The sequence below is a fragment of the Pseudophryne corroboree genome, chromosome 2 (genome assembly GCF_028390025.1).
Source record: "Pseudophryne corroboree isolate aPseCor3 chromosome 2, aPseCor3.hap2, whole genome shotgun sequence".
Classification (NCBI taxonomy): Eukaryota; Metazoa; Chordata; class Amphibia; order Anura; family Myobatrachidae; genus Pseudophryne; species Pseudophryne corroboree.
This window is the reverse complement of record NC_086445.1, coordinates 274,322,626-274,347,139: the sequence shown is the minus strand read 5'-3', so window position 1 is coordinate 274,347,139 and position 24,514 is coordinate 274,322,626.

Genomic DNA, 24,514 nt, shown 5'->3' with positions numbered 1-24,514 from the left:
CTCTGCTGCCAAATCCTCACGAGTAGCCATGTTGCTAATGACATGTCTGTACGCACAGGTGTGTAGGTATTTATAGCTACGTGCGCAGCGAAAATTCACACAGGTGTAAATTATGCTAATTGTGTGACTGATTGTACTGCTTATTTAAGAGCCTTGTTTGCAGCCTGTGTGAGTGGGTGTATGATGTTACAAAGTGCTGTGTTATCTTTGAAGGTGGTCGGCTTTGTTTCAACTTTGCAGTGAGTAATTTTTGCATTGTCTTGCAGACAGATGTCCGTTTATTCTCTTTAAACATTTTGTATAGCGTAGTGCGTTTTTTTTGCTAAGTTTCTTTTAAGAGTATTCCTACATTAGTCAATTATCAAGCCAAGTATGTATGGTGGTGCAATGGAACTGGGTTTATGTATTTTGGAGGATATCTGTTTGATATTTAAATGGTTTAGTATGCCATAATTTTTTATATCTTACCTGTACTTTACAGTGTGTTTGTTATATTGTTCACACAGTTTGTTTGATTTATTAGACTCCTTCTGTGTCTCTTGTAGGTGTGTCAGTTTAGGATTTATTATCCAGATTTTCTTTTGGACCGAGTTGGTTGTTTTTTCGTTCAGTTTGCTCCTAAATTAGTCACTTCAGTGATTGACCAGGTAAGTAGCCTATCCCTGTGTGTGTTGCTGTTTGTTATAATTGTCTATATGATATCTTACACTCCTTCTGTGTCTCTTGTAGGTGTGTCATTTTTGGATTTATTATCCAGATTTTCTTTTGGACCGAGTTGGTTGTTTTTTCGTTCAGTTTGCTCCTAAATTAGTCACTTCAGTGATTGACCAGGTAAGTAGCCTATCCCTGTGTGTCCTGGAGTGTGTTTGTAGCAAGTGTGTATCTTATTTTTGATTGGCTATGTCTCTATCTAGTAGGTGTTATTTCTTGGTTTACAAAGCTTTTACTTTGGACAAAGTCGTCCGGATTTTTGCTGTATTAGCTACTAAAGGCCCCACTTTTTTATCTAAAAGGTTTTTTTTAAGTAACAAACTAAGTTACATTATTCATACTTAGTTGTTTGAATATATATTGTGTCAGTTATTATATGGGTATGTTTTAAATCTCAAATACTTTTTGATTTGTGATGTTAACCTATGTTTGTAATAATTAGCTAAATTTTTTTTTTCCAATTTTGTGTTTTGGACCCGTATTTTGTTATTGAAGAAATGGAGTATGCTCCTGCAGTAAGTTAACACCCATACACTTTGTCTTTGATTATGGCTGACAATGTTTTTTTATTTTTTTATTTTTATTTTAAATTATTCTTACCTTCATTTTAAGTTGGTGATGTCCGTTCATGTGGCAGCTGAAGCCCTCCCACCCCAACCCACGGAACCACTCCCACCCCAACCGCTGCAAGCCCTCCAACCGCAACCGGCTCCTCATCGTCCAAGGCAACGGAGGCGTGCTAGGCCACCAATTTTCCGTACCCGTGTCCTCCTTTTTTGGATGCCTGATGATGTGGTTGTGCGCAGATACAGGCTGCCACCTCATCTAATCCTAGACACTCTCTCCATAATAGAGAGTGATCTAGAACAATCCATTAGGTATCCTACAGCAATACCAGCATTGACAGAATTCCTTGCTGTGTTACATTTTGTGGCCACTGGTTCATACCAGCATGTTGTTGGCGACCTGGTTGGCATGTCGCAGGGCTAGTTCAGTAAGGTCCTGCGGCGTGTCAGCCAGGCTTTTATTAAGCGCGTTAAGCAATTTATTGCTATGCCTTTGGATGTTGGGGCCCTAGATGTGGTGAAGCGGCAATTTGAGGAAGGTGGTAGTTGCTTCCCACATGTTATTGGGGTTGTGGATGGCACACATGTAGCTATTGTACCACCAAGACATAATGAAGAAATTTATAGAAACAGGAAACTTTCATTCTCTGAATGTAATGGTTGTTTGTGGGCCATCCCTCCAGATCCTGTCCATGAATGCTAAGTTCCCTGGGAACTCCCATGATGCCCATGTCATTAGACAATCAGGGATATGGCACAGATTAAGATCGATGGAAGGTCAAGACATGTGGTTATTGGGTGAGTGTTTTTTTTTTAAACTTACAATAATATTGTAAAATTTTAGATTATAATTATTTTCTTTTCTTCTCATCAAACAGGAGACCGTGGATATCCTTGCAACCCCTGGCTCATGACTCCTTACAGTAAGCCCAGGCCAGGACCACAGACAGCATTTAACTCCGCGCTTACTGCCACTAGACAGCTGGTGGAGCGCACAATTGGTGTTCTTAAAGGGCGCTTTCGTGTGCTACACCGCACTGGTGGCGACATCATGTATTCGCCGGAGATGGTAAGTAAAATTGTGGTCCTGTGCGCTATTCTACATAACATCACTGTAAGGAGTCGCGTTGAGCTTCCTCACACAGAGGAATTGCCAGATGAGGAGCCAGGGGTTGGGCGGAGAGTCGGTGGGGGGAGTGTTTCCCGGAGGGGAAACGAAGTAAGGGCACGCATTGTGCGCGAATATTTCAGGTATATTTTTTTTAAATTAATTTTTACAAATAAACTCAAAGTCACTGTCTGTTTATGTTCATTTTGCTCTGGTGTCATTTAGGTAGTTATTGTAAGCTCATTGTGTAATTGTTTTTGTGTGTGTGAATATATTATTAGTTGTTTCTGTAAATATTCTAACATGTTAACCTTACAATGTTTTTATTCTTTTTTTTTTTTTTTACGTTGCTAAATTGTTGTAATTACTTTTTTTTTTATTTTCAAATCCTGTTTTCCAAAACTAAAAAACTACATATGATACTAAATGTGGTAAAATTTCTGACTGTGCAGCTGATTGTTCATACAAAATGTGGTGAGTACACAGATTGACTCAAAAATGAGAGTAAAAGTGTGTGTGTGTGTGTGTGTGTGTGTGTGTGTGTGTGGAGTTGTGAGAATAGGTTAGTTTATTATCATGCTCTTCCGCGACTGCGAATTTCCGCTATAGCGAACTAACCCCTCTGCTCTACACAGCACTGCAGACAGCAATAAAGTTTAGTCAATGCACACATCAATAAAGTTTATTTAGATGACAGCATAGATTTTACACCAATCACATGCCAACACACACTATAAATATATGCCCAAATAAGGAAAACGCCATTGCCATGATGCGTGCTGCACCGTTCACCCGGCGTGAGCTCCGCGTGTTGGTGGCAGTGATGGACCGTCGCGTAGGCCGCGTAGGGCGCTTTGTCCCAAATCGGGTAAAGCGCCAGGCCTACGCGGAGGTCCGCCACCTACTGAGGACCCGCGTCCGCAGCAGGCGGACCATCATTCAGTTAGAGAGGAGATGGAGTGATCTCCGCAGGCGGACGCCGGAACTGTTAGCGGAGCTCCGCCAGCAAATCCGGCAACTGCGTGGACGCAGTAAGTAAAATACATTACATAACAGAGATTATTAGCATAAACTGTGCAAATTTACACTAAGTAATATTATTAGCATAAACTTTAAAAATTTTCACTAAGTGATAGTGTCTAAATTGCCACACTGACTGAACTAGTTTAATAAATATGACAGTGTGTGTGGTTAGGGCAAGCAGTACTGACTGTAGCAGAGTGATTTTAAACAAGTGCATGTTGTTGTACAGAATTGCTACACAGGCTGTAAACTGTACCAAATAACTTGCTCAGTGGTGGAAATTTAATAAGGTGGGTTGATTTTAGATCTGGTGATGTTGCCTATGCCAATCAATATGAGTCAATCGAATAGATTCTGTAATGAGCTTCACAAATGTTATGTATAATCAGATTGGTTGCTATGGACAACATCACCAGATTACAAATTAGCCAAACAAAATAATGTTAGCCCTGTGTCTTTTACATGGGACAGAACAGTGTAATAGACAAATGGTGTTTATTAAATTTGTCATGCTAAAACAAATATAAAACATATGTCATTCTAGGACCACTACAACGGCAAGCTGCTGCAGGGAGGCCAGACCAGTCCCCTTCTCAGCACCCCTCCCCTTCACAGTCCCCCTCCTCTTCCCAGTCCCCCTCCCCTTCACAGTCCACCTCCTCTTCCCAGTCCCCCTCCCCTTTACTGTCCCCCTCCTCTTCCCAGTCCCCCTCCCCTTCACAGTCCCCTTCTCAGTCCACCTCCCCTTCTCCTTCTCAGGCCCCCTCTCCTTCTCAGGCCCCCTCTCCTTCTCAGCCCCCTTCTCCATCTCAGGCCCCCTCTCCTTCTCAGCCCCCTTCTCCTTCTCAGGCCCCCTCTCCTTCTCAGCCCCCTTCTCCTTCTCAGGCCCCTTCTCAGCCCCCCTCCCCTTCTGTCGCACAATCCCCTTCTCCTTCCCAGTCCCCCTCTCTGGCCCCCTCCCCCTCTGTTGCCCAAACACCCTCTCCGCCCCCCTCCCCCTCTCAATCAGACCCACCCTCTGAAAGCAGGTCCCCAATCCCTCCTCCTTCCCCAATCCAGCCTCCTTCCTTCATCCAGCCTCCTTCCCCCATCCAGCCGCCTTCCCCCATCCAGCCGCCTTCCCCACCCAGTGAATGGGCCGAAGAAGCCCCTACGGATATTCCGGGGAGTCCGCATGTGGAAGATGAGAGTAAGTTTTAAAACATTTAAAATGTATTGGTTACCTACTTACACTTACAATTACAAAACATGCAGTGTTGTACTGTGGGCAATCTTGGCCCAAGGAAAAATGTTTGTGTTTTTCTGCATGGTCTAGATTTTGCTTTAACATTTATGTGAGTATCATTAGATGTACAGTGTCTATGTGTGCAATGTTTGGTCTGTCCACTCTAGGTCGACACTCATTAGGTCGACAGGGTTGCCAGGACAACAGGGTTTATATGTGCTAGGTTGTCAGTGAAACAGTTAGACCTGAGTGGAGTTTAGTATGTTGTTGGTCTTTTACACTTGTGCCTGGGTATTCATAATATTTGCACTTTCAATTTGCATGCTTCACTTTGTTAGCCAGCCTAACGACACAATGATTTGTGCTTTGAAAGTTACACTCACAAAATGCTTATTTGATTTATCAAAACCTGTTTGACCTTATTTAGTAAGGCAGGCTTTCAGGGAGTGTGGGCATGCTAGGATATGTTGTCCTTCTGAAGATGTTGATATGCAGTGTGATGATGCAGGGCCAACCCCAAAAAAGATAAGTTGGCTTCACTCCAGATGTGAATGAATGCCAACATGGTGTTACATTTACTAAGATGGTAGTTCTCTTTAAGATGGGATGTTGCCCATAGCAACCAATAAGATTATACTTTATTTTGACCCCTTCTACAAGATAATATGTAGAATTTGATTGGTTGCTATGGTCAACGTCCCATCTTAAATAGAACTCCCATAGTAGTAAATGTACCCCATGGTGTGGTACACTTTAAAAAAAAAAAAAAACATTGCTGAGCAGGCTTGTGTGTTGTTCTGCTACTGTTTTATCCTTAAAACAGCCATGATGTAGTCACTTTGCCATTAAAGCAGGCCTGTCCAAACTGCGGCCCTCCAGCTGTTGAGAAACTACATATCCCAGCATGCCCTGACACAGCTTTTGCATTCTCTGACCCCAAAACTGTGTCAAGGCATGCTGGTATATGTAGTTTCACAACAGCTGGAGGTCCGCAGTTTGGACATGCCTGCATTAAAGTGTGCTTTGTGCCTTGCTTGTATAATAGGTAATGTGAGTAAGTTAGTAATGTTTATGTTGCCTCTTAATTTCAGATGTAGCAGTTGGAGATCCCACCACTTTTGCGGCCATTCTGGCCGACATGAGGAAAAATCTAGAAGCCTTGCTGGCTAATGTGGCCCAGTTGGAAAAATTGTCATAATTTTTATTTTCAAACATTTTATCTTTTCAGTGTTGCAAAAAAAAACAAAAAAAACTATATATTTCAAGTTAAGCGGGTGTTGTGTTTATTAATGCAATAAAGGAACAGCAGATTGCCTAGCAGAAATTGATTACCTTAAACATTTCACACATCTAACGTAAGATTTAAAAAAAAAAAAAAAACAGTTAGGAGGTTATTGTCTAAATAAACATGTAAACACCTTCATTCACAAACTAAACATCTACACAAAAAAACAAAAACACACAAAAATAGACCAGGCACATTTAAAACATCTATATTTATAATTTAAACATTTAAATGTTGATGGCCAATTATGCCTACAAAGTGTTCTTCAGGTATTTTTTGTAGACTTAATTGGTCATGAACATTCTCATTCATTACACTAATTGGATTCGTAATTAAGGAGGGCTTGTGGACTTTAAACTGAAAGGTGTAATTTCACTTAATAGAAAAAAAAACCCATTGTTGTGCGTTTTTCCGCAAAAGTGTGCACTTTTAAGAAAAATGTGTAAATCTACGAAAACTTAGTATTTTTACGATGAGGTTTGTGTTAATGTGATGGTTTCGCACTGCTGCGATGTCATTTGGCGTACGCCCACTTTGTGTAATACTGCGGACGAATTAGCAAAATAACGTTGGAGGCGGATATTCGCTATTTTGCAACATGTTCGCAATTTTGCACATACCTTGTGCGAACGAAAAAAATAGCGAACAACTCGGAATGACCACCATAGTGACAGCGATAGTACGCCTCTAGTAGCGCAAAAGTCAGGTAGTTGAATAGGAGGATCCCGGCTGCACTGGGCGCCGATCTTGCGGGACGTCACTTCCGGCTATCGGCGGTGGAACGCACAATGGAACGCACACTCTTCCGGTTTGATCTTTAGGTGTCATTTCCTGGATTAGTTAAGTCCATACTTCCAAATGCCTGGAACGCACAGCCATCTTTAATAGTTCAATCTGATAGTAGATATTTCATAAGGTCCTGGAACGCACAGCCATGTTTTGTGAAAAAATATATATTTATATAAAAAACATATATATATATAATTTTTTTTTTAAAATATGTAAAAATCATTATAGCTAAAGAGCAATGTGAATTGATAAAAGAGATGTGTAGATAAAGTGCATAGTGATAATAAGTGCAGTGGATGTATCAATAGATATGTGAACAATATTTTTAATAGATGAATATTAATAAATTAGTGTACCCAGAATATACAGGCAGACAGTAAAAGTAAAGTGATAAGGATTTGTGGTAATGTAGACTCATAAAAAAGGTGCAATTTCGAAGCCCTCATTAAATCCTGAAGGTGCCAATGTTCTTAATTCAAATATCCAGAAAATTTCTCTTTTTGAAAGCTTGTTCAGAATGTCTCCACCCCACTCTCCAAGGCTTACAATTTCAATTCCTTTAAAGGTGAGATCATTTGGGTTGGAGTCATGTTTTTCCTGGAAATGTCTGTAAATAGCATGTGTCGTGACTTTATTTTTAATATTTCGTACATGTTCTTGGATATGTATTTTCAGGCACCTCTTGGTCTTTCCAACATATTTTAGGCCACAGGTACATTCTAGGAGGTAGATAACCATGGTGGAGTTGCAATTAATGAAGTGTTTGATTGTATATTCACGGGAATTATCGTTATTGAAGAATGTCTTCCGGTTCCTGTGAACCAGTTTACAAATGATGCAACTTCCACACTTATAGCTCCCCTGGCATTTTATTGTTGGGTTCGCTGTGTTGGATTTTAGTAGACTCGGAGCTAGAAGATTTTTAAGATTGTTCGTTTTCTTGTATACAATTTGCGGTTGAGGAGGTAAAATGTCTTTGAGAATTGGCTCCATCATGAGGATGTTCCAATGCTTATTTAAAGACTGCCTGATGCTAGCTTCGTGGCAACTGTAAGTTGTAATGAAAGGGATAGAGTATCGGGATTGATCCTGATTTCTTTCCCTTGAATTCTTCTGTTGAAGGTTTTCTTTTGTTTTTTCAAGAGCTTTTGAAATGGTTTCTTCAGGATATTCCCTCTCCTTGAATCTATCGGCATACATTTGAAGTTGGTGATCCTGGTCTTCCTTTAGGCTACAATTTCTTAATATGAGTATCAGTACAGCATGCTATTTACTTGAGACTATTCTAAACATCTGTGGCATTGTTTATGTATGTGAGCCTGCTATTGTGATTACCTATGCTAATCTGACCTAGTTTGAGCTGTATGATCATTGTTGTTATTTGTAACTATGGTGATGGTAATTTCACACTTGAGGTCCGGCGTCTCGTGTCAGAGCGCCGTGACGTCATCATGAGTGCGCCGGGTGCCGGGCGCGTAGCCCCGCCGCGGCGTCCTCGTGTTTCACAGGGTGATGCTTATTTAAGATAAGATGTTTGTATTTCTTTTTGTTTACCTGACGAAAATGCCGCAAAAATAAAGGGCATTGAAACGTTGTAATCTATGAACACTGTGAGTGCAAATCATTGTAGTGCCGCACCATCCGTTCTAGCTGACTATCTCCTTGTGAGGGCACCCAGTGTTGTAATTATATTAGTGGCTGTGCCGGACCCTTGTCGATTTTCTATATATATATAACAGGAAGAAACACAATTATTTTAACTCTAGATAATAACAGAAAAAAAAGATAGAAAAAATAAGATTTTACTCACCGGTAAATCTATTTCTCGTAGTCCGTAGTGGATGCTGGGGACTCTGTAAGGACCATGGGGAATAGCGGCTCCGCAGGAGACTGGGCACAGCTAAGAAAGAATTAGGACTACCTGGTGTGCACTGGCTCCTCCCACTATGACCCTCCTCCAGACTTCAGTAAGGATACTGTGCCCGGAAGAGCTGACACAATAAGGAAAGGATTTTGAATCCCGGGTAAGACTCATACCAGCCACACCAATCACACCGTATAACTCGTGATATTATACCCAGTTAACAGTATGAACATAACAGAGCCTCTCAACAGATGGCTCAACAATAACCCTTTTAGTTAACAATAACTATATACAAGTATTGCAGACAGTCCGCACTTGGGACGGGCGCCCAGCATCCACTACGGACTATGAGAAATAGATTTACCGGTAAGTAAAATCTTATTTTCTCTAACGTCCTAGTGGATGCTGGGGACTCCGTAAGGACCATGGGGATTATACCAAAGCTCCCAAACGGGCGGGAGAGTGCGGATGAGTCTGCAGCACCGAATGAGAGAACTCAAGGTCCTCCTCAGCCAGGGTATCAAATTTGTAGAATTTTGCAAACGTGTTTGCCCCAGACCAAGTAGCAGCTCGGCAAAGTTGTAAAGCCAAGACCCCTCGGGCAGCCGCCGAAGAAGAGCCCACTTTCCTCGTGGAATGGGCTTTTACAGATTTAGGCTGTGGCAGGCCAGCCACAGAATGCGCAAGCTGAATTGTGCTACAAATCCAGCGAGCAATAGTCTGCTTTGAAGCAGGAGCACCCATCTTGTTTGGTGCATACAGGATAAATAGCGAGTCAGTCTTCCTGACTCCAGCCGTCCAGGAAACATAAATTTTCAAGGCCCTGACTACGTCCGGTAACTTGGAGTCCTCCAAGTCCCTAGTAGCCGCAGGCACTACGATAGGTTGGTTCAAGTGAAAAGCTGATACCACCTTAGGAAGAAATTGGGGACGAGTCCTCAATTCTGCCCTATCCATATGGAAAATCAAATAGGGGCTTTTACATGACAAAGCCGCCAATTCTGACACCCGCCTTGCCGAAGCCAAGGCCAAAAGCATGACCACTTTCCACGTGAGATATTTTAAATCCACGGTTTTGAGTGGCTCAAACCAATGTGACTTTAGGAAACCCAACACCACGTTGAGGTCCCACGGTGCCACTGGGGGCACAAAAGGAGGCTGAATATGCAGCACTCCCTTGACAAATGTCTGAACTTCAGGCAGTGAAGCCAGTTCTTTTTTGGAAGAAAATCGACACAGCCGAAATCTGGACCTTAATGGAACCCAATTTTAGGCCCATAGTCACCCCCGACTGTAGGAAGTGCAGAAATCGACCTAACTGGAATTCCTCCGTTGGGGCCTTCCTGGCCTCACACCACGCAACATATTTTCACCATATGCGGTGATAATGTTGTACGGTTACATCTTTCCTAGGTTTAATAAGCGTAGGAATGACTTCCTCCGGAATACCCTTTTCTTTTAGGATCCGGCGTTCAACCGCCATGCCGTCAAACGCAGCCGCGGTAAGTCTTGGAACAGACAGGGCCCCTGCAGCAGCAGGTCCTGTCTGAGCGGCAGAGGCCATGGGTCCTCTGAGATCATTTCTTGAAGTTCCGGGTACCAAGCTCTTCTTGGCCAATCCGGAACAATGAGTATAGTTCTTACGCCTCTTCTCCTTATTATCCTCAGTACCTTGGGTATGAGAGGAAGAGGAGGGAACACATAAACCGACCGGTACACCCACGGTGTCACTAGAGCGTCCACAGCTATCGCCTGAGGGTCTCTTGACCTGGCGCAATATTTTTCCAGCTTTTTGTTTAAGCGGGATGCCATCATGTCCACCTGTGGCCTTTCCCAACGGTTTACAATCAGTTGGAAGACTTCTGGATGAAGTCCCCACTCTCCCGAGTGGAGGTCGTGCCTGCTGAGGAAGTCTGCTTCCCAGTTGTCTACTCCCGGAATGAACACTGCTGACAGTGCTAACACGTGATTTTCCGCCCAACGGAGAATCCTTGTGGCTTCTGCCATCGCCGCCCTGTTTCTTGTGCCGCCCTGTCGATTTACATGGACGACCGCCGTGATGTTGTCTGACTGGATCAGAACCGGCCGGTTTTGAAGCAGGGGCATTGTAAATGGCCCTCAGTTCCAGAACATTTATGTGTAGGGAAGTCTCCTGACTCGACCAAAGTTCTTGGAAGTTTCTTCCCTGAGTGACTGCCCCCCAGCCCCGAAGGCTGGCATCCGTGGTCACCAGGACCCAGTCCTGTATGCCGAATCTGCGGCCCTCTCTGAGATGAGCACTCTGCAGCCACCACAGCAGAGACACCCTGGTCCTCGGAGACAGGGTTATCAACCGATGCATTTGAAGATGCGATCCGGACCATTGGTCCAACAGGTCCCACTGAAAAGTTCTGGCATGGAACCTGCTGAATGGAATCGCTTCGTAGGAAGCTACCATCTTTCCCAGGACTCGCGTGCAATGATGCACCGACACCTGTTTTGGTTTCAGGAGGCCACTCACTAGAGACGACAGCTGCTCGGCTTCCTCCTCTTGGAGAAACACTTTTTTCTGGACCGTGTCCAGAATCATCATTTCGGCCATTACCTTGTTAAATACCCTCGGTGCCTTGGACAGGCCGAACGGCAACGTCTGGAATTGGTAATGACAATCCTGTACCACAAATCTGAGGTACTCCTGGTGAGGATGGTAAATGGGGACATGCAGGTAAGCATCCTTGATGTCCAGAGATACCATGTAATCTCCCTCTTCCAGGCTTGCAATAACCGCCCTGAGCGAATCCATCTTGAACTTGAATTTTTTCAAATATGTGTTCAAGGATTTCAAATTTAAAATGGGTCTCACCGAACCGTCCGGTTTCGGTACCACAAACATTGTGGAATAGTGACCCCGTCCTTGTTGAAGTAGGGGCACCTTGACTATCACCTGCTGGGAATACAGCTTGTGAATTGCCTCTAACACAGCCTCCCTTTCTGAAGGAGTCGTTGGTAAGGCAGATTTGAGGAAACGGCGGAGGGGGGGGGATGTCTCGAATTCCAGCCTGTACCCCTGAGATACCACTTGAAGGATCCAGGGATCTACCTGTGAGCGAGCCCACTGATTGCTGAAGTTTTTGAGATGGCCCCCCACCGTACCTGGCTCCGCCTGCTGAGCCCCAGCGTCATGCGGCGGACTTAGCAGAAGAAGCGGGGGAGGACTTTTGTTCCTGGGAAGTGGCTGTATGCTGCAGCTTTTTTCCCCTACCTCTGCCTCTGGGCAGAAAGGACGCGCCTCTACCCCGTCTGCTCTTTTGGGGGCGAAAGGACTGCACCTGATAATACGGTGCTCTCTTTGGTTTTGAGGGGACATGTGGCAAAAATGCCGACTTCCCAGCTGTTGCTGTGGAAACTAAGTCTGAAAGACCATCCCCGAACAACTCCTCGCCCTTATAAGGCAAAACTTCCATGTGCCTTTTGGAATCTGCATCCCCTGTCCACTGCTGGGTCCATAACCCTCTCCTGGCACAAATGGACAGTGCACTTATTTTTGATGCCAGCCGGCAAATATCCCTCTGTGCATCTCTTATGTAAAAGACAGCGTCTTTAATATGCTCTACGTTTAGCAATATAGTGTCCCTGTCTAGGGTGTCAATGTTCTCTGACAGGGAGTCTGACCATGCAGCTGCCGCACTGCACATCCATGCTGAGGCAATAGCTGGTCTCAGTATAATACTAGTGTGTGTATATATAGCTTTTTGGAGAGCCTCCTGCTTTCAGTCAGCAGGTTCCTTTAGGGCGGCCGTATCTTGGGACGGCAGTGCCACCTTTTTTGATAAGCGCGTAAGTGCTTTATCCACTTTAGGGGGTGTTTCCCAACGTGACCTATCCTCTGGCGGGAAAGGGTACGCCATTAGTAATTTTTTTGAAATTACAAATTTTTTATCAGGGGAAGCCCACGCTAGTTCACACACGTCATTTAATTCTTCAGAAGGGGGAAAAACTACTGGTAGTTTTTTCTCACCAAACATAATACCCTTTTTTGTGGTACCTGGGGTCACCTCAGAAATGTGTAAAACATTTTTCATTGCCTCAATCATATAACGAGTGGCCCTATTGGACATTACATTAGTCTCTTCGTCGTCGACACTGGTATCAGTATCCGTGTCGACATCTGTGTCTGTCACCTTAGGTAGCGGGCGTTTTAGAGCCCCTGATGACTTTTGAGACGTCTGGGCAGGCACGGGCTGAGAAGCCGGCTGCCCCACATTTGGCATGTCGTCAAATTTTTTATGTAAGGAGTCGACACTTTCGCGTAATTCCTTCCACAAGTCCATCCACTCAGGTGTCTGCCCCGCAGGGGGTGACAACACATTTATAGGCACCTGCTCCTCCTCTACATAAGTCTCCTCATCAAACATGTCGACACAGCCGTACCGACACACCGCACACACACAGGGAATGCTCTGACAGAAGACAGGACCCCACAAAGCCCTTTGGGGAGACAGAGAGAGAGTATGCCAGCACACACCAGAGCGCTATATAATACAGGGATTAACTAAATTATATCCCCTATAGCTGCTATATATGTATTTTGCGCCTAAATTTAGTCCCCCCCTCTCTTTTTTACCCTTTTCTGTAGTGTAGACTGCAGGGGAGAGTCAGGGAGCTTCCTTCCAGCGGAACTGTGAGGGAAAAATGGCGCCAGTGTGCAGAGGGAGATAGCGCCGCCCCTTTTTCGCAGACTTTTCTCCCGCTTTTTTATGGATTCTGGCAGGGGTATTTATCACATATATAGCCTCTGGGGCTATATATTGTGATATATTTGCCAGCCAAGGTGTATTTATTGCTTCTCAGGGCGCCCCCCCCAGCGCCCTGCACCCTCAGTGACCGGAGTGTGAAGTGTGTATGAGGAGCAATGGCGCACAGCTGCAGTGCTGTGCGCTACCTTGGTGAAGACTGATGTCTTCTGCCGCCGATTTTCCGGATTCTTCTTGCTTCTGGCTCTGTAAGGGGGCCGGCGGCGCGGCTCCGGGACCAAACACCAATGGCCGGTTCCATGCGGTCGATCCCTCTGGAGCTAATGGTGTCCAGTAGCCTAAGAAGCCCAAGCTACCACCAGTTAGGTAGGTTCGCTTCTTCTCCCCTTAGTCCCTCGCTGCAGTGAGTCTGTTGCCAGCAGATCTCACTGTAAAATAAAAAACTTAACATATACTTTCTTTCTAGGAGCTCAGGAGAGCCCCTAGTGTGCATCCAGCTCGGCCGGGCACAGAATTCTAACTGAAGTCTGGAGGAGGGTCATAGTGGGAGGAGCCAGTGCACACCAGGTAGTCCTAATTCTTTCTTAGCTGTGCCCAGTCTCCTGCGGAGCCGCTATTCCCCATGGTCCTTACGGAGTCCCCAACATCCACTAGGACGTTAGAGAAAAGGAGAGACTGAATCAGGAAAAGAGGAGGAAAAGAAGGGATCTATGTCATACAGAGATATACCTCAAAATGGGAGTATGTAAAAGAGGGATCAATCTCACTCTACTCAAAAGGAAGGTACATATATATCTATACGTGCATATACCATCATGTATCCATCAGGGCAGAGACACAGCCCCAAAGGGGAATAAGACACAGCCCCAAAGGGGAATAAGACTGAGACAGTACGCATGCCCCAAACCAAAACAAAAAAAAGACCTCCACATAGAGAGAAAAACCTAAATGTTATTTAACTCAATGGCATCATTGAGTCCATTGGGGACCATAGAGTCCAGCCTAAATATCCAGAACGCTTCACGTCTACACAGTCTTCCAAATCTGTCTCCCCATCTATTTGTTTTTTTTACATGTTCAATTGCTATTACTGATATATTCTTCATATCACGATTCCGGCAAGATGTGATGTGATTAGACAGGGGGTGTGATTTGTTACCGCTCTGTATATTTCTTTTGTGCTCCATATATCTAACATGGAGGGTGCGAGTTGTTCGTCCTACGTATTGTTTCCCGCACTTACAACTCAACATGTAGATTACATTATTGAGTTATGGGTAGCCCTGTTTGCGGATGACATGGTGTTATTTTTATCTGCCCCACAATACTCCATTTCCATTGTACTGGATATTATTTCTACATTTGGTGAGCTGTCTGGGAATAAAATAAATATCAGTAAGTTAGAATTATAGTGGCTGTTGGGGGACATGTCTCATATCTCCTCACATCTTATTGTACAGAGTTTCAAAGTAGTCAAAAGTTCATATATCTGGGTATTTTCATCCCGGCTAACTGCTCAGCACTTTATGATGCTAATTATTCACCTACTGTATGATTCATAAAGTGTCTAACATGTTGGAAAGATGGATGCTACTCCCATGGTCTTTGTTGGGAAGGATAGCAGTGATCAAAACTAAAATATTCCCCAAACTTGTTTATATTAACCAAATGTTGCTGATAAAATTGTCTACCTCTGATATTAAATGGTTATCACAATTATTTCCCAAGTTTATTTGGAATAACAAACAACTACAGTAGAGCTGTGTGGTTCCTGCAGGAAATGTAAAAGCTCTTCAGCCACATTTATGCATAATATCTGGGGATGTAGAATAGTTAAGAAATTTTGGAATCAACTAATTGTATTTCTGAACAAAACTCATCATCTATCTCTTACTCTGGATCCATTAGCGCTGTTATATGCACATTTTTCAACTTGGCAGTCAGACACTAATAAAACTAAATTCACATATTTTCTTACTTCATATCATTTCATATCTCTGGAATTTATCTGTCTTCTGGCTTTTATTTAGGATTTTATTTTGTCATTTGCCTATTATATGTATATCTAATGTCATCTGGTCATGTCAGGCTAATGCTTTTTTTGTTATCATTCATGTATTTTGTTATTGGAAAAGTGCAGTTTACGATTTCCTCCAGTTTCCAAATTCAATGCTGTGGGACTTTTTTGTTATTAATACAGGCTGCACTTAACCCAGATTTTTGTTAAAACCTGAAGGATGATCGAACAGAAATCTGCATTAAATGCCCTGATAGCGGGTTCCGTGAACGTATTATCTCATAATGTAGCTCCAAGAACATATCACGGATTTTATGGGTTAACGCTACTATCATTTTCATGATGCAGTAACTTACTGCATCTAAATGAATCTGGCCCTACAGTATATCTCTTTGGGCACAATTGACCCCTGTCTGTCTACCCCTCCCCTTTAGAATGTAAGCTCTCATGAGTAGGGTCCTCTTCCCTAATGTGCTTATTCTTTTTCTTACTTTAATAATCCAAATCCAGCAGTCTTCTGCCACCTGATACTTATTCCAGTGTCATCTACTGATGTAGCTATGCTTATTTACCTTGTACTTGTCCTATATTGTCATCAACTATAAATTGCTGTTTTCCTGTTTTGATTATTTTATATTGTCGTCAACTGTAAGTTGCTGTTTTCCTGTTTTGATCATTTGTTTATGTACTCTGTAATTGGGTGCTGCAGAACCCTTGTGGCACCATATAAATAAAGGATAATAATAATAATAATAATAATAATAATAATAATAATAATAATAAAATTCACAGTTAGCCTATGTAGGGGCTGCATATAGAGGCTTAGGGCCAAATTTAAATAGATGCAGTAATTTACTGTGCCGGGAAAAGGGTGGTAGCCTAAGGCTTAACACCAGGGGCCATTCAATTACAGCTCATTTTCCTTGCACAGTAAATTACCTACTAATGCCTGTTAACCCATAGAATCCAGGAAAAGTACCCAGAGCTAGGGTTAAGATGTTCGTGTCACCTGCGATCAGGGCATTTAATGTGGAGTTCTGTTTGAGTCCCCTGAGGCTCAAACAATAATCTGCATTATTAGCTGATTACGGGCTGGCTCTAATTGCATAGCCCCAGCAGATCAATTATCATGCAGTAATTAATTGTGGCTAATTGAATCCAGGCCCTTAATGGCTATAAAAATGATATTTATTATGAGTGTCTTAAAATTCTTGTTATGCAGTATGATATAAATAAAAGACAATAAACATAAATATGTGCAGTAGATTTAGGTAAGACAGATGTAATAATAGAAATCATTTGATAGTTTATGGAGTTAAGATACATATATAAATATATATATATATAAATAAATATATATATATATATATATATATATATATAAAATTATGTAATCATGTGCAATAAGTTAAAGATAACACAAATATTTTATACAGTATTTCATGAATGAACTAATGAATGAGTGAGGAGTTCACAGTTCAGGTTTCATAAAATGTCATATAACATACAGCTGTACAGCTAAATCCTTGTATGTCTGCATAAGGGATGTCCTTAATATTCTTCTTGTGAGTGTTTGAGGATTATTACTTATTAATAGTGCTCCCAAGCACTGATCCTTTATCAGCTGGCCAGCTGTTAGTTATAGGGATGCAGTTATAGCAGTAGTGTGAGTGCACTTACCTCCTACCTGGTCTGTGTGTCACAGGTAAAGTTCTAGTCCCTGTAATCCTCTGTAGTAAAAGTCTTTAGTTGTGTACAGTATGACCTGGTCCCCCTCTGGTGCTACCTGCTAGATCTTCTCATTCGCCACCAGAGGTCTTGATAGCATGTTGAGCTTCACTGGGTATTTCACTCTTGGGGGTATATTCAAGAAGCAATGGAAAGTGTGGAGGACTGAGCCAGTGGAGAAGTTGTCCATGTCAACCAATCAGCATTGAAGTAACATTTATATTTTGCATACAATTGTACAGAGCAGCTGATTGGTTGCCATGGGCAACTTCTCCACAGGCTCACTTCTCCATTCTTTTGACTGCTTCATGAAAAGACCCCTTAGAGAGATCTGGAGACTGCATCACTTCCTGCTTGTTGTGGGAGGGATGAAACCAACGCGTTTTGCTTGGCCAATCTCGCCGTGCTTTGTCAGGGACATGTGTTTTACTTATGGGGATGCAACTATTTTTATGCTTCTGCTTCTTCTGATTCGGTAGCATGCTCTTTCATGGTTGAGTGTAGTAAATCTCAGTCATACAGTAGGCAGATGCTGCTCTGCTTCATCTGTGTAGCGATTTTAGCTTTGTGACCACTGTAACTCTTAATATACACAATTATACATATTGTATAAACCATATTGTATTATTTACCTAGAATTTTTCAGCTTGTTGTATCTATATAAAGTTCATATATTAAATATGAAGGTTTGTTCCTCATGTTTTGTTCATGCAAATGATAAATAAATTGAGTGTTTTTCATCTCATTACATATCCTAAGTGATGTTGGGTGCATTATCAGTACGCTAGAACAGGAGTTCCCAACCACTATCTTCAAGGCACACTAACAGTTCAGGTTTTAAGGATAGCCATACTTGAGCACAGGTGACTTAACTAGTACCTCAGTTATTTTGATTTAACCATCTGTGGCAAGCATGAATATCACTAAAACCTGGACTGTTAGTATGCCGCGAGGACCAAGGTTAGGAAACACTGTACTAGAACCTCATAGGATATTTCTTATCTAGTTGATGTTCTTCTGTATATTGGTGTATTATCATATATCTTGTTGTTTTTCCCTGGTCCATTAGCTCAGAGATGTCAGATACATTTTCTGATTTGTTTGATATAATTAGTTGTGCTGAAGAATTATGGATGTTGGGTGCAAAGTTGTACTGGTGAAATGTAGTTAGACATTTTCAAGATTCTTGCAAGAATCTTTACATGATTATGTGTTCAGCTTAAAGAATTGTAAAATTATTGCAATTTTTTTACTCTTTTAGAGAACAATGTTCCTAGAACATCCTTATGTATAGCATAAGTGGTGCTCTGTACTTGTCAAGCTTTTGGTCTATATCTGTTCACTACTGTATCTTCATATGGGGGTGGCCCCAAAAAAACTAACAAAAACAATTTGGAGTTATTTATATACAATTCCTGATATTTTTTGGAGGTCCCTTCTCCAAGTACTGGTCAAGCTCCACCTGCTTGGCTTCCAATGTGTTTGGGTGCATGTATTGCTCAATATTAAGTCAGTGCCTTTCTCCATGTAGTGCATATATATTCTCAGATACTCTTTGCTCAATATTCTTTCACTATCAGGGCTGTTTGTCTCTTGTTGTTTTACAGGCTGTACATCTATTACAGTAGTAAAAGCCTAGATTATCGCTTTTCAACTAGTTCTTAGCCTCTTCTTTCTTTTTTTATATGTTGTCTGTATATGACTTGTTACTAGTTCATTCTAAATATTAGGTGCCTTCCGAAAGATGTTTCTTGGTTTATCTTCTAATATGTCCTTAAATTGTTCATTATTTTTTTATTATTTTTATTGAGGAAAGGTTTTCAATATACATACATTGCTAATATAGAAAAGAGCACGTTTAAATTGTATACAAGATTGATATGTTAAAGCAATGTAAATATTTTAGCATACATTTTAATATGTTGCGATAAAGAAATACAAAAGTTTCATAAAGACCAATCGTTCCAATTTTCTGATATGCCAAAACGTAACTTGAAACATATTATCAGAGTTAAACATCAAACAAATGAAATAATTTGTGTTTTTATTTTAACACAGTTATTGATTACATATATCTAGTATAAGAGGAAGAAGAATGAACAGACAAGAAAGTGAAAAAGAAACTAAGAAAGTAGAAAGAAGAAGAAAAAAGAGAATAAAGAAGAAAAGGAAAATAATAGTAAAAAAAATCTGTCAGGCATTTATTGAATCTTCAAAGTAATAAAAAAAGCCAAAAAGCATTTATATCTGCACTTTCGTTTCATGTGGTAAAAAATCTATATATTTGTCCCATAATAAAAAAGTTCTTTGTACTTGTTTCCTTATATAAAGAGGTTTCTATCCATTCCATTTTAAAAATAAAAAAGTTTCTCTTGAAACATTTTAATACTAGGGGGAGTATGGGAAATTCACTGATGTAGGATACATTTTTGGGCAACCACTGAAATAATTGTTAGGAGTTTCTTTATTGGGAATGATAATTTAATGTTTACATTTAAAATTCCCAATATCGCCCATTCAGGTGTTAATTGACAATCCGGGGTTATATTAGATACTACAAAATGTAGTATTTGTTTCCAAAATTGTTTGATTGCGTGGCAGCCCCAAAAGCTATGGAAAAGGTCAGCTGAAACAGATGAACATTTTAGACTGCTAGAGGAATCTGTAATACAGTACCTATACGATTCAAAGACAAATGTGGGCGCTGATTAGTTCAAAATTAGCAAGGATAATATTATTAATTTAAAAAAAAAATGCTGACTACCCTTCTGGCTGCCCACAATGGTAGACCTGGGTATCCACCGTACTCAAGCAGAAAAAGAAAGGAAATAATGTGGGCGCTCTGAGGTGATAATAGGGCAACAGCTGCTGGTTTTGTAAATATACAAATTTATTGGTAAAAAGTTATTTCTAAAAATAGATACTGACCTACCTCTGATGAAACCGCCCACTTTGGAGGCGGAGAAACGCGTCAGGTGACCTATCTCTGACTGTGGAACGCAGGTGGAACGCAGCCGGAAGCCGGAAGCCCCGAACCCGGAAGCCGCGGAACGCGGCATTATAGCGTCCCGTTACCCAGGACTTGCGCCTTGGACTCTCTGTCTCCGTCCTCACCCTGGCCCAGCGTTAGCTGTCAGCACACTGCACCACTAACAGCAGGACCTGTCTAAGGGAACCGCCGCTGAGCGGTCTGCTATTAAGCCAGCCAGTGGATCAAGTAAGCTCTATGGACATTAGACAGATGTGGACCCAGTCCATTTGATATCATCACTAGCCTTTACTATTGAACATTCTTCATATCAGCTCTGCATCGGTGAAGTATTAACAGGCTCTATCAAGTACTAACCAGCTTTTTTCTTTTTAACTTGCAATTGAGCTCAATATGCTTTAACCCTTTGTAGCCATTAACAGCCGGCTTATGCATGCAAAAACTAACATCTAACAGGGTTTGTGTATAATTACCAGCAAGTTCTGAGCTTTAGGACACAGTCCTTTATTTTAAGCACATGTTTTATTTTTATTCAACTGTGTATATGTAATGTTGAGGCATTCAGCCATTCAGTGTCTATTTTTAGAAATAACTTTTTACCAATAAATTTGTATATTTACAAAACCAGCAGCTGTTGCACTATTATCCCCTCCGAGTGCCCACATTATTTCCTTTCTTTTTCTACCTATACGATTTGCTCTTTTAGGTGATAGATATCTTTTATAAAATATTTTGAGTAGCATTTCTTTATATGAGACTGCATATAAAGATTTCATAGAGAATGTGAGGGTGGATAGAATCACATCTAAATGTATATGTGGAAATTGTTCATGCCAAGCTGAAATTCCTGTACGATATTCTTGAGAGAATGAAGGAGATCGAGCTAATGAATAAAAAAAAAAGAAATTGGGTTTGAAGGATGTGATGGTAATAAAAAAGCAGTATCTAAATTGTTTCACCAATCAGAAGGTGTCAATCTGCGTAAGACACATAGAGTATAATGTCTGGCTTGAAATATTGCAAAAATTGGGTATTTTTGTAAAGTTATTATTTTTCAAGAATTTATTCTTGCAACATTAAAGCCAAATTTGAGGGGATGGTTAGATTTCTAATTGAGGATAGACCTAGTTCCATTTATGAATTAAAAGGTTGATGTGCTTTCCCTTTTTGAAATTCTGTATTTCCCAGAAAGGGAAGAAATTGATATTGTAATTTCCAATTCTTACGCAATTTACACCATACCAACCTGGTGGACATTAACAAGGGAGTATCTAAATAAGAATGTGGAATATCTTTTATGTCCATATGTAAAAAGGCAATAAGGTGAATCTCAGGAATGAGTTGTTCTAAAGTACTGTTGGCATAAATGTTGTGAGTAGAGATCCAGTCTTTTATATACCTGCATATAGCTTCTTGATTATAAAACATTAAATTAGGGAAATTGATACCACCTTTCGATTTTCTGTTTTGCTAAATTTTTAGACTAATTTTTGGTTTATATCCATTTTAGATGAATTGGCGGAAATGTAGCTTTTAGAGATTTCTCATCTTTAGTAGTAAGAATCATTGGTAAAACCTGTAGAGGATACAATAATTTAGGAAAAGCTGTCATTTTTATTAATTGAGCTCTACCCAGAAAATAAAGTTGTAAATTACTCAATTTTTTATGTTCAGCTGTAATTTTGTTAATTATTTTCGATATGTTAAGTGAATATAAGGATATATTTTTGGTAATTGGATACCTAGATATGAAATACTAGTTGGGGCCTAAGAAATAGTGAGTTTCCGTGCCCAAATGTTTCTGGTGTCAGAGACATTGCTATTGATTTTTGAAAATTAATAGTTAACCCGATAGAAGACCAAATTGTTTAATAGTATCCAGAATTATCTGTAAACTATATCTGGGATTAGAAATAAATAGTAATAAATCGTCATCAAAAGCTAACAATTTAAGAGAGTGAAGAATTCTCAGTAAGGGATACAATGCTATGTTGAATAAAAGTGGAGACATGGGGCAACCTTGTCTGGTGCCTCTTTTGAGAGCAACTGGCTCACTAAACAAATTGTTAATTATAGGGATGGTTTTGGGTTCATTATACTAAAATCTAATCAAATTGGCAAAGCAAGGACCAAAGTTTCTTTGTTCTAATATCTGATACAAATATTTCCATGAGATTTTATTGAATGCTTTTTCTGCATCTAAACTTAAAAGCATATTATCATGTTTCTTTAGAAAGTTTGTTGCCACAACCACAGCTAAAGCAGATCTAATACCAAAAACTGAATGTCTTGCATGTGTGAATCCTAACTGATGTTGTGTAAGTATCGTTGGCATTATAGCTTGAAGTCGTGGTGACATAATTTTTGACAGTAATTTAAAATCCACATTTAGAAGTGTTATTGGTCTAAACAAATCCACTAATTCCAGGTCTTTATTAGGTTTTGGTAAAAAAATAGTATGGGCTTCATTTAAATTGTTATAAATGGGTTTACCTTTAAATAGTAATTGAAATACATTTTTGAGTATTGGAATAAAACTGTCTCCTAATATTCTATAGTATTCTCCACTAAGTCCATCAAGACTGGGAGATTTATTAAATTTAAGATTTTGTATAGCCACTTTGATTTTGTCCTCTGTAATGTCATCTTCCAAATGTTCCACTTGTTGTGTGCTTAGCTTTGGTAAATAAATATATCTTTCAGAATAAAGGTTTAAGAAAATAATTCTGAAATTGTTGTGATATTTCTTTTTGGGTTGTATAATATCCATTCAGTTTTTTTAGTCTAGATATCCATTTATTTTTGGTCTGTTGCTTCACTATATAAGACAAGAGTTTACCTGATTTTCCACCCCAACGGGAATACTTATTTTTCATATAATCTACCTTTGTTTGGGCTTCTTTAGAAAGAAATGCATCTAGAAGTTGCTTTTGTTGCATATACAAATTTTTATGTATTTCAGTTGGATCAGTTAAATAAGTTTGATAAGTGGTTTTCAAATTATCGTTTAAAGACGTTAGATTGGATTTATAATTTTTGATTAATAATAATTTGACCCCTCATAACGGGTTTGGAGGCTGACCAGAATAATACTGCATCATTAATGTGAAGTTTATTTGTTTCTACATAAACGTCCCAACTATGTTAGATGTTTTTTAAAGTCTTCATTAGCATAAAGATAAGATGGGAATTGCCATGTGTTGTTTTTAGACATAGATCGAAGATAAGGATATATCAAATGTTATTGGAGCATGGTTGGAAATAAGAATATTGCCTATATGAGTTTTAGAAAATCTGGGAAATAAAGAATTTGAAGCTAAATATTGTCTATGCAAGAAAAACATTATGAAAATGAGAATGATATGTAAATTATTTGCTATTGAAATGTAATAATCTCCATGGGTCCAATAAACTATGATGAGATAATAATAATAAACGTAAGCCATCCCAGTTTAATTTTGATTGTGAAGGTAGCGAAGGTAATCTATTGAGGGTTGCATCAATAATTAAAGTCGCCTCCTAAGATGAGGATGGTAGTATTCATTTTCATTAATAAATTAGAAAATTTTGTAAAAAAATTCACAGGCAAATTTGGAGTGTAAAAATTAAGTATAGCAAATTTGTCACCACAGATTTTTATATGTAGCAGTATACTGTAAATCTGCCATCGGGATCAATTGTTGAATCGAGAATCTCATAATTTAAGCATTTATGAAGCAAGATGGCTACTCCTCTTTTCTTTTTCTTGTAAGGGGCTGCCACGCAATCACCGATCCATGGAGCTGACAGTTTAGCGTAAGGTCCCACTGCCCAATGGGTTTCTTGAAGTAATATAATGTCGGCATTATATGTTTTAGGGTGTGTAGAACTAGGTGCCCCATCAGACATGAGAGTATGAGGAGGCTCAGGTGACTTAGTACTGCAACATTCTGGTCAGGTTTGATGGAAATCACTCAAACTCTGTCTGGGAGATCATACTGTAAGTGTTGATGAATCCTGGATCCACAATTTCATCCCTGTGACCAAACAACAGTTGGCCCCGTGAACCCCAGTTGGAGGTGCACCACCACAGAAGTTCTGACGTGAGTGCGATGTGGTCAAGCAGAAGGTGCATGTTTTTCTGGTCAAGACTGGTATCTTTGCACTTGTGCAGCAGCACACCATCACTGAGGACTGGTACGTAAACCAATACCTGTCGCAAGTGCAGGAAGACATTTCCAGGCACCATCCAAGAACTTTCCCTTCTCCATCACAACAATGCACCGGTCTACAAGTCCAGGAAAATGGTGAATTCTGGCCCATGAACACATCCAGAAGCCTAGTCATCTGCTGTACATTCCAGACTTGGCCCCCTGTGACTTTTTCATGTTCCCACAAATCTAGCGCAAGGTGAGTGGAATTCATTTTGTGTAACCGATACCTGCAGTGGAGACCTTCATCCAGCATGTAGAAGACATACTGTAGCTGCTTCACCAT